Raw genomic sequence first — 13,211 nt, 5'->3', positions numbered from 1 at the left:
TTTGAAACAGTTCGTCTATGCGTGTGTTAAATATTATCATAGAAGATAACAACAACAACAACAACAACATGCTCGCTAAAATGTATTTAAAAATATTCACTGAAATGAATATTCTCTTCATTGATTGAATACAAGGGAATTCATTAGAAACCGATATTTATATATATATTTTTTTTTATTAATAAAGTTTTTTAAATTACGCTCGCCACAACTGTGCTTATTACCACAAGTATAAGAAAAATCCGATTAGTATAGTATAGCAGTTTGCATTATTATTAATATGCAAGAATGAAAACAAAAAAAAATGAAAACATAGACGTGATTTATGACTTTTTTTTTTTTCTGTAACCAATGAGATATGATTCATATCTTCCCCGGCTTCATTTGGTTCATATCTCTGCTAGAAAGAAGGAAGGAAATGACTTTATTTTTCTGTTCATTCCACGAATTAGGAAGGGTTGTTTACAACTAGATCTGGGATATCGTTTGTGTATCTACTTAACTGCAGTAATTCAAGGTTGATTTTTATAGAATGAAAAACCTGTTTTCTGTCTCAGAATATCGTGGTCAGTTCACATTTCTCTTACTGTAAAAGGTATTTGAGTTAAATTTTAATGGATGTAAAGAACTTAAACAATGCCCTTATTTAGATGGCATTTGTAATGAAAGAAACAAAGCGAATAACAGAGAAAAGGGGACGCACCAAAAATAAACAGCTATTACAAAAGTATCATTGAAGGTAATAGTTGGAAGGTTGCATTGTTCGAGGGCAATTGCACAGGGGCTGTTCCCAAGAAATTCGTGAGTAGATTATTAAGGTGGCAGATCTGTGTTATAGGGTGGTGGAGATCATGGAAACAGAGCTTGCTGTCCTACGAAGAAAAGTAATGAGTATTAAAAACTGGAAGAACTAGAAAGACTGGAACTTCGTAGTAAGAAATCTTTGTGATAAGACAGTTTCATACAGAAACTCGGTTTACTGCGTTAAGATAATATAATCTGTGAGACAGGGATTTGAAAAGAAAGCAGAGAAGAGCATAGAAGACCACTCATCAATCTAAGACTCGGTGATCTAGAAAGAAATAATGGACAACTTCATTGAGTTACCCACTAAAAAAAAGAGTCACACTAGTGATATCATCAAAATGAGCATGATGACATATTTGTACAGCATACTTCCGCCATCATGTATTCATCAGCAAGAGGAAGGAAAAGCGACGTTACCTAATTCCCTTCAACACACACACACACACACACACACACACACACACACACACACACACACACACACACACACACACACACACACACACACACACACACACACACACACACACACACACACACAGTGAAGGTTTCGAATGTCGCTTTTGCTAGATCATGATCACCAAATTCAGAATAAACTGCTGACACACATATAAACCAGGTACTTCCTTCCGTAAAGATTGAGAACTTCCCGGCGGATGTTTTGTTGAATTTACACCTGTATCATCTGTTGGATAAAAAGAAAAAGCTTTATTTATTTATTTTTCTACGGAAGTGATATCATCACAGTCTGAGAAGAAATATTGATTACGCAAGGAAATATTTCCAGGGATATTAAACTGTTTCTCATTTCATTAAAAATAGCATCTGTTTCCATAAATAATTTAGTCCGCTTCGTAAACTCAACCAATGAATTTCATGCATAAAAAAATGATGCAGTTTCTCTAGTTCTGTACAGTGCAATGCAGTCACAAACCCAGTAGGGGAGTCATCTTGTTGAAGGGTGATATTAAACTCTTAAAGGATCCACATTTCAATACCAATTAACGTTCGTGTCCAGATAAAGGAAAAATAAAGTGAAAAGTAACCTTTTTTTCATTTTTTATTAGCAAAAAAAAATGGATCTGAGAATGAACGATGAAAGAATAAGAGCACCAGTCAATCTGATGTGAAATCATTGGCTGAAACTGATCGTGTAAATGTCCCTTGGTAACAATTTATTTATTTATTATTATTATTATTATTATTATTATTATTATTATTATACAAACTATTGATGAAAAGTAAAAACAATAGATATCTAATATGAAGATGAAGAGTCTTAACTATTACTCCATATCAATATTGTACAATTTTCGTCATTCTGGCAAATTCATGTTTAATATTTGAGAAATGCAATTTGTCTTAACAAATAAAAAATACATTTTTAAATTTTATTGATGTACAAATGGAAGTATTTGCCATTGAGGTTTGAGATTATGAAAATGTATTCGATTTGGTCCTTTAATGTATTCGAATATCAGTAAGTACATATGTCAGGTAATTTCTTTCTTGGTTTCATTTCTATGAGTGGTAACATTTTCTTAGAATGAAATAATTGAGCAGAAAATGTTAAATCTCGAGTGACAAACGGATAAACTTTATTTTTTTAATAAATAATATTTTAATCGAAAATAACTGATGGTTTATTTGATTACATTTTTTTACATATTTTACCATGGACGGATCCAACCTTTTTTAAGGAGGATCTATCAACAAGTATTCATATTGAAAAAGTGGCTGGAAAACAGTCAATCTTTTTCTATTTCTTCATTGAAATGTAAGCTGTTATATATATGAATAATACTAACAGGTTACTTACATAAAAAAAATCGAAATCTAAGTAATCCAAACTTTTTATTCATAAACATAAAATTTTCTTCTTACATAATTCAGTCTAAAAAGGTCTACGATGTGTTAGGCGAAATGTTATGAACGTTTTTAAATGGAATTCATTAGTTTTCAAAAGTCAATCAGTATGTCCAAAACCGGAGAAGGGAAACAGCAAAACATAAAATTTTGTGTGTGTGTGTGTGTGTGTGATGTATGTGTATTTATGTGTATTTTTTGATGAATTTTGAATATCCACAAAATCACAAAATTTTCAAATATATTTTAATTTAGTGCAATAGTGCGATAGTATTTATTCTGTATTTCATTTTTAATATATTAATCTGCGAAATATCATTGTTCAGAAATACGAATATTTAAAATAAAAAAACATTTGTACCTTTTTTAGTGCCCTTCATATTATTATAAGCCGGCCTGGTTGGCCGAGTGGTTAGCGTGTCCGCTCTCCAGCCACGAGGCCGTGGGCTCGAATCCCGCCATGGGCACGGATGTTTGTGATTGTCCTACAAACTTTATGTGGAAAGGGAATCCGCGACCCTACCACTTATTCTAGGAGAAGACACCATTGTCAAAACCATGCGAGGTACGGTAGTGACCACGCAGGGTCTATGGAAATCCAAATATGAACATTTGGATTTCATATTATTTGAGTATTAAGGAGTCACTTCGTTAAGTTATTATCACACCTTCAACTTTATATAACTTTGAATGGCAGACACTTTTCCATTTCTTCGTCTCGAGTTCGTTATGTTTCTAATTAATTGTTTAATTCATTCTCAATTTAAAAAATATTTTAGTTTAAGCAATTACATGTTTGACAGCAGAGTGTCAAGATCGGCTTCTGAACTCTTTCATGGAGAAATGAGTAGGAGAGCATTCACGACACCTTAACCTTTCCGTTATTTATATTCTCACAGTCAAGGCATTTGTTAAATTATTACAAGCACAACTCTGGGATAGACACAGCACTTTCACTCGATTATGCAATAACTCATACCCGACTTCACGATATCCTTAATGTCTGAACACAACAGGGATCCCCCCCCATCTCAGACGTAAGCGTAATCTTAAAAGCTTTCTAGCTAAAAGAAACGCCCATTCATAAGAAAACATTCAATTTTTTTAAACATTTTTAGGATCTTAGTATCGTCATACATCATAAGTGCAATATACTGTCCTTTCGTACTACTAGGTGTGCAACATTTAACTATGTTTACGACATATTTATAATTCTTTTTAATTGCAAGAAGGTAAATAAATTTTGAGAAGTCTAAGAATAATACCGTTACTATGAATTCCTCAATTTTAATTCTGTAAAACATGCAAGTAAACGAGGGAAAAACAACATCTGAAATGCGAAGAAACGAAACAAAGGTTCTGAATTTTAACAGCATGACTCATCTCCATTGATATCTGAGACTATGTGTAAAATTCTTAATTTATTATTATTATTATTATTATTATTACATCCAAATTGTATTACCCATATAACTTCGTTCTTCTCCTAATTCAATTCCTATGTTTAACTAAAATACCTTTCTTATGTCCTTAATGAATTTCATCTCTGGTTATATATACTTCACTCTTTGGTGTATATCATATCATACTCTGTCTCGTCTTAGTTCACTTTAAAATTACCATTTTGTCTAAATAAAATATCTTTTATCCTTTCGTTTTGTTCCTGTAGTATGAATTACAACTATAAGAAAATAAAAATGTTTTGCAATTATTATTATTATTATTATTATTATTAACATAATAACCAACTGGTGTTATCCTCAGATAAGCTTACATATAAGCTTCGAGGATGAAAGCAAAGAAATTAGTTCTCATCCAAGATGTATCATATGTAACCAAATGCATGTAATGTACATATCACATGTAAATTAATGTACGTAATGTAAATATCACATGTAAACAAATGTAAGTAATGTATCATATGTAAACAAATGTATGTAATGTATATAATAATTGTAACAAATGTATGTAGTGTATATAATAACTGTAACAAATGTATGTAGTGTATATAATAACTGTAACAAATGTATGCAATGTAATAAAAAAAATTCTTTTAAATGTAAATCATGAGTTTACACCGTACGTTTGTGAGAATAAGGAAACATAATATTTAGATTGCATATATGTAAATACTGTTGTATAATCACACCTTTTCAAACTTGAAAAAAAAATAGTAAACTACAACATGTAATATTATACAACTTATGTAACTCTGAACAATATAATGGTAAATTATTATTATGATTGTTATATTAAAAAAAATGTTATCATCATTATTTAAATCTCATTATATGTAGCACAAAGTGCTGAACCTTGTAAAATAATATACTGAATAGATGATCATTGTACATATGTAAATATTTGAAAGAATAATAAAAAAAAAAAACAGAAACCCATATCGCATAACACTATCCACCACAACACAAGTAGACGCTTCAAGAACTCATACGGTTCAGCAGTGAGATCATACCCATGCCACTCAACAACCTACCACAAAATTTAAAACACATAGACAATTACAGAACATTAAAATATGCATTGTGGAAGCTATACAGGCACAGTTAGTATAGTGGATAACATTTGCATCCACTTCATAAATCACAGAACTACAGCATCCAACGCCTGCATGCCATCCATAAAAAGTACCAAACAACATAAATAGTGTATCCTAATCCCACTGTCTTCATAAAAGTTTACCCTAGCTTCGACGTCCGTGGGATTAGCACTCCTCAACACTCCTTAATCAACTAATCTTCATAAGCACCAATATTATAGTTGTTATTAACATTAACGTTATTCACTTAATATTGAATACTGAACTTTTCGAACAGACTGCAATGTGTTAACCGTATAAACTAAATAGTCTCAATGATAATAATCTCTCTCTCTCTCTCTCTCTCTCTCTCTGACAGACGTATATTTTTATATAAAATACACAGAAAACTACATTCAGGATTGTACACTTAATCTCTGTAGTAACCAAAAATCTAACAAAAACATCTTAGCTGTACGTAAATTTATTTATGTCTGCATGATGATAATGATGAAGATGATAGTTTTTATATAGCATCATGCATATAACATGCATTTGTATTAACATAAGTGCATGCATATATTGTAAATAGTATGTATGTAAATAGTATGTATGAATTATGAATTCGAATAACTTAAAAAAATATTATTAATTTACACAAATTAATTCTACTCACTGTAAAAAGTGAAAATACTCAGCATTGTTTATTGCATCTTAAAAAGAAAATAAGTGAAAAGTAAATTGCAATATCTAATAATATTATTCACCTTCTTTAAATGTAAAACTCTAACTAGATTATTATTATTATTATGTGGAAACACTAATTTTGGAAATCACAAATAGCCACAACAGCATCAAATACACAATAAACTCAATATACAGACCCTCAGATAATAATCCACTCAGCTTTCTTCATGAGTTAGAAGCATGGCTAAGCGGCGTCGAACCCCGTACAGCACATAGGCTCATCCTAATAGGAGATATTAACATAAATACACTTGACCACGCTTTTCCAACCAGTAACACATACCTTGATATACTAAGTCAGTATAACACAAACCCTACCATTAACTCCCCAACAAGAGAAGAAATACTCACTAACTCACTAACACAATCATGCACTGATCACATTAACATACTGGCTCCCATCCATACATATACATCATCAGTAATTAACGTCAGAATTACCGATCACTACTTTGTCTCAAATTCGTTTTATTATGTTACCTAACCCCCCCACCCCACCACCACAAAAGTCGACATAACTCGATCATACTAAAGAGCATTGTCGATAACCATGTAAAAAATACAGACTGGAATTGCCTACTTAAAATAAATGATCCTGTAACATTATACGAGAATTTTCAACTAAAGTTCACAGAAATATACAAAAAAGCAACAAAGCCTACACAAACAAGCGACAAACAGAAAACAATCCATGAATAAATGACGACATACTAAATAGTATTACTGTAAAAGAAAATCTATGGAAAATAACTCAAAAAAGTCACCGTAACATATATTTACAAACCTTATACAAAAACGTAAAAAATCAACTGACAACAAAAATTCTTAGGGCAAAAAAACAGTACTACTTCGAAAAATTCATGGAATATAACATGAAGAATATAATATAACAGACAACATGAAGCAAACATGTGCTACACTCAACGAATTAGTAACTCGAAAAAAGAAACCTTTAGTACAAGATTTTATTGTAAAAAGCTTCGGTCAGGACACAAACCAAGAGGATCTAGCTAACTCATTCAACCATGCCTTCACAAACAATATTACACAACTCAAAAAAAAGACAAACTACCAACGATCAACAAAAAACTACCGAAACAAAGTCAACAACAAACGATGTATTTTCCACCAGTAACAAAACAGGAACTGAAAGAAGCACTCCTACAACTAAAACCAAAGACCACTCCAGGAATAGACAAAATAACACTCACAGACCTTGTAACACACTTTGAACAAATAAATCCAATACTTTTGAGACTCGTGAACATATTCGACACAGGCATTATTCCACAACAACTAAAAACTGCAATAATTACTCCAATTTACAAATACCGTAGAAACGATACTCAGACCTACAGACCAATAGCTACCCTACCAGTTATCTCAAAAATTCTAGAAAAAATAACACATACACCAGCCTATAGAACTATTTACAGAAGTAAAACATCATCTCACAAAACCAATACGGCTTTCAGAAAACAAAAAGCACCATCACTTTATTAGAAGACATCGTCGACACAATAAACAATGCCGACAAAAACAAGTACGCCGTCCTTATACTGCTTGACTTAACCAAAGCATTTGATATACTTGAACATGACATACTACTCACCAAACTATACTCAATAGGTATAAGAGGAACACTGCATACATGGTTCAGGAACTACCTCTCAAACAGAACACAAGTAACAAAAATAGGTACATATCACAGCCGTGGTACACAAATAAAACACGTTGTCCCTCAAGGCGCCATGTTATCACCCACTCTGTTCAATATATACATTAACGATGTTCATAACATGGCCATAAGAAGTCAAATATTTCAGTACGCAGATGACACTGCACTACTAGCAATCCACACAGACATCAACACGGCTCTCTCCAAAACACAACAAGACCTAAATGAAATCACAACATACTTCTACCAAAACGCAATACTAATCAACGGCACCAAAACATAGATGTTGATAATACACAACCCAAGAGTCATGCGTCCCCCACAACTATCGATACACTGTCACATATACCGCTGCATTAACAACAAAAATACCTGCCAATGTCCCGAAATTAAACCTGTAACATACGCAAAATACCTTGGTCTCTATGCAAACACATCAAACAGCCACCTAACAAAATTAGAATCATTACACAGGAAAATTGAGTCAACAGTGATCCCTTACACGCAACAACCAATATCCGACACAGAATCCTGAGCATTAAAAACCTGAAACACTACATGACATTAACAAGGAATTACTTCAACATCACCTACAACAACTCTCTACATCCCTACACCCTTCAACAACTCATACGGTTCTTTTGTGAGATCACATCAGATACCCACGCAACTCAACAACCTACCAAGAAATTTAAAACACATAGATAACCACAGAACATTAAAACACGAACTCTGGAAAATATACCAACTAAGTTAATATACCATTAACACTAATATACACATCACAAATCAGCAGCATCCAATGCCTACATCCCATGCATAAACAGTAACAACAACATAAATAGTGAAGGCTAAATCCCACTCTCATCATAAAAGCTAACCCAAGCTTCGAAGTAGGTGGGATTAACTCGCCTCGCTCATCTACACGTAATCCTTATAATCAAAGAATGCAGATTATATAACAAAACAGTCACTAAAGTATATAACAATAAATAAGATACTGAAGATACTGATTATTATATGATAATATCATTAATATAATATTACTATGTAACATGAAAAAATAATGTAATAAATTATTCTTATTATTAAAAAAGTATGTAAATAATGAGTTTACATTGTATGCTTGTGAGAATTAGGAAATATAATATTTTAATTGCATGCGTGTAAATACTGTTGTATAATTACACTTTCTGAAAATTTGAAAAAAAAAAGTAAACTACAACATGTAATATTATATTACTTGTATAACTCTGAACTATGTAATTGTAAATTATTACTGTGATTTTTATTTTAAAAAATAGCAAAAAAGGAACTATGTTATCATCATTATTATTGAAATCTCATTATATGTAGCACTTAGTGCTGAACCTTGTAAAATAATATGCTGAATGTTATTCGAGATGATCATAGTATACATAGTATATAGTATTATTATATTCAGTTAAGAGAGTTCGCAGTCAAAGTGTAACAAGAAACATTTGAAACCGTTGTTGCTTTCTTTTTCCAAAGTCGTTGAATTTCAATCTTATCTAAAGATTGAAATTCAGATCCCTATATTTGGTTCGTTTTTTATGCACTTTTGTTGTTCTCTACTATCCGGTGATATTGCCACATCAATAAACTGCACATGTTGTTCGACTACATGTGCAGTTTATTGGCATATTATATCTGGCATATTATATTCCACATGTCTCTCTTTGTGTCTGAAGTTTAAAGTCCCATAACATCTTGGCATTTTAATTTTCTACAACTTTTTCAACTTTGTGTGCCCAAGGGGGTTTTGCAAGTTGAGAAACCGTATTTCCTAAAAACACTCCAATGTACAGCTGGAACCTCTGTAGCTCAGTCGGCCTAGACGAAGCCCTTTGGTCAGAAAGGCCTGGGTTCGATATTCCCATCTATGACACGAGGAACCTTTATTTGGTCTCTTTCGATTAAAGGTAAGTTAGCCAGTCTCATACAAAGGTAGAGGGTATTTTTACCCAGAAACTCGGGTTTTTCGTCCCTAAGAACATGCAAACCGTCCCCATTAAACACAGACGGATCTACAATCATAAATACTTAATTCCCCATGAGGGTAATCAACCAATCCTAAGGGATGAAGGAGAAAAGGGGGAAACTCCATACGAATATATAAGTACATGTGCAGCTTTTGCTACTTGATCATGCCTTTGTTTATAGTCTGTATGGGCAATCTTGCTGCAAGAACTAATTAGATGATTCGCTGTCTCCTCTTTTTCTCTGCACAGTCTGCATTGGCTATCGTCTATCAACTTTTCCTTCAATGCGTTTCAAATATTGACCATGGAGTGCTCTATTATTCTAACCCTTCTGGTCTTTCTGCCTTTCCTTCTTCTTGTACCGCTTTTTTTTTAATATACTATATTCACTGGTTTTTCTTTTTAAGCTACAATAGATCTTTTCTGTGCTTCCCTGGATGTAATGATTCAAAGCCCGCTTTTCTTCTTCTACTTTTCTTGTCTTGTTAAAAGGCTGTCCACCCCTTTTCCTAGCTATGTATAACCGATCCACATCACTGCTTAGATGCAAGGCATGATTCATTGTCATTAATTTTCGTGTTTTACGATCAAGTGCATCAAATCGGCTTGTGTCCAGTCAATTATCCCTGGTGTGCATTTGATTATATGGATGGCCCATGTATTGATTGCTGTTAAGTGTTTCCTCCATTAAGTTTGGACTTTAGAACTTTTCTCATGAATTTCTAGCTATTTGTAGGATTCATTCTGGGACAAGTTTTTAATTTTCCTTCCATCTCCAAATGTAATTTGTTTGTTGTCACTTATTTTTACTCGAACAATGGATAATGCAAATTTCCCAAGTCCAAATTCTTCACAAATATCTTCACTGAAGATTCGGATTGTATTGAGTAGGGGCTCAATTTCTCCGGATGATTATCCGTATAATTTAAGATCCTCCATGTATAAAAGATACGATAATTTTCCTGCTTACTTTGATGATTAATATCAGAAGCTAATTTTTGTCAGAATTAATGTTAGAAGAATCAGTTCTTGGGTGAAGAATAGCGGTGACAGTGAGTCACCTTGGATAATTTCTCTCTTAATATTTACTGTACTCAGATTGTCTCCATTGACTATTAACTGAGTTTTCCTCGTGGTCATGACAGATGTTAAGAATTTTCTGTTGTTTGTATTGATTCCAAAAATTTATAAACATTTTCTAATCAAAGTATGCAGCAGGGAGTTGTTTCTGGTAATCAATCGGTGCCATATAAAAGCTTGCTTTTTCTCTGTTTGTATTTTAAAAAAAATCATTTTGTCAATTAATAATTGATCTCTTGTTCCTTTGGAGTTTCTGCAACATCTCTTTCGTTCAGCAAGCAGAAGATGGTGTTGTGAAGATTTGACTAATCGAAGTGTTGCTGGGAGTCCAATGAATAACTTATATGTTGTTGGCAGACAAGCTGTTGATCGGAAATTATTTGGAATAGTTCAATTTTTTTTTTCTTTTTCAAAATAAGAATTGTCCTTCTGGTTGCCATCCACGTTTCAATTATTATTATTATTATTGATGATGATTTTTTCTCACTAGAAATTTATAAATCGATAGAATATTTTAATAACCGACATTAACGTATTATCATTAAAAGCGTGTTGAGGAGGAATGTGGAAATCGAAGTGTGGGGATGTACTGTATACGCTTTGATGGCAACCGCTAACCGGAAAAGGAAACCATAAAAGTTCATTATGGAGATGCCTGTATTGTTTCCGTGACACTTTCGTGACCCGTAATAGCGTTTGTTTGATGTTTTCGCTCTGTTCTAGCTGTCCTCATAGTAACTTTTTTTATTGTTTTGTTTTGAATGTCTGATAACCTCGTCCATGGAATACCTAGGTGTTTAATCAAATGTGTTCAACCTAATTTTTTGACAGCGATTTATTTAATACGTCCAGCGTTGTGTGGTCCAGATTAATTTTTCATTTCAGGAAAAATCGAAATGATGTCAATAAGTTGGATATGGCGAATTACTTCAGGACAAACTTGATTCAGACCTGTTATATGAAAATTAGAGAGATTTTATGGCAAAATAAATATGAAGAACTTTCTAAAAACTGGTATGTCGTTTAGCATTGGAAAACAGTTGACCATATGCAGCTTGTTTACAAGTTACGCATGCATGAAGCTGGACTATATAAAAAATGTGTAATTCTTATTTTGTCTCTTGATGGTTTAAAACATAACAGTGATGAGCGTTGATTCTTCTCTTTATTAATTCGTCTGCCTAAAAAATAAAATACAAAAAGCAATACAAAAAATAAAGATGAACGTGACTTAAGAAACAAAGTGGAACACAAAAAAACTTTGAGGGTGAAATCTATGCTTGTAGTTAGTCTTAGATATGAATAACCAACAGCTAGTCACGAAGCAAAATTTTCATTCTTTTACTGATAATTCTGTATACAAACAAAGGATCACGAATTTCGTTTTCTGGTTACGCACCAATTAAAATTAACAGGACTATTGTTCTAGATAACGCGATATGAAATGAAAACATCTTCTGGAAAACAACATTCTGGAGAAGAAGAAAAAAAACATCTTCAGGAAATTGTTCATGTTAACTTGATTTAGTTACCATTCAGTGGATAATCTGAGATATTTCACGAATTTTCTCTGAATTTTTATCTGTAATTATTCCCACTCACAATAGGCAGAAACCTACCAGTCAAAGACAAATGCGAATGCCACAAACCATAATTTTATTTAAGAATTAAAAGAAGTCATAGAGAAGGATCTAGAGATATTAAGGAGGATGCAAGACCAAAGCCTTGTTCTCGATTAGAAACAGTTGCAAGACCATCACATGATAGCCGAGTTACTGCTGCGCCACTTTTTTTTTTTTTTTTTTGAGAACATCTTCCATTAAAAGCCAAAGAACACCTACGTGACATTATTAGTTGATAGAGAGAGCAAGGACGAACAAATCACAGATTCATAACTCATTCACATATATAAAAAAATTCATGCTTAATCGGAATCCCCTGGCTATATTTGGATATATACTGATAATTTACATGAAAACACTGCAAGTTCCAATGGCAAATGCCAACAGACACTGACAAAAAAAATTGCATTTATTTCATATATTATTATTATTATTATTATTGCGAGTCTTCCGCCATAAGATATGAATCTGTCTATGATGCAACTGAAAATCTATATAACTATAACTACTGCAAAATGTGACATGGGGTTTATGCTTATTACGAGAGAGACGTAGCTGTTACAACAAAAACCCAGCTAACTGAAAGTCCGCTGAAACCAAATTTCAGTATGAAAAATGTATGACTATTCCTACAAGGTGCTATGCTATGGTTTTTGTTGGGAGGTACTTTTCCCATTTTATTACTCTGATTGAAATGTGAAAATATATATAATATGCTTGCATACGTGCATTCATTTCAGAAAGCAAAATACTCGTACAACACAGTTCAGCAATTGGAATATCCAATGCGATAATGAGTGTCCAAAATAGTATTTATTAAATAATTGAAGTTTATCAATAAAAATTCATAATTACTACCAACGAAATAGGCTTCT

This window comes from Typopeltis vanoorti, chromosome 2, assembly GCF_054136105.1.
Source record: "Typopeltis vanoorti isolate ZY-2024b chromosome 2, IOZ_Tvanoo_1.0, whole genome shotgun sequence".
Lineage (NCBI taxonomy): Eukaryota > Metazoa > Arthropoda > Arachnida > Uropygi > Thelyphonidae > Typopeltis > Typopeltis vanoorti.
Note: the sequence above shows the minus strand (reverse complement) of the source record.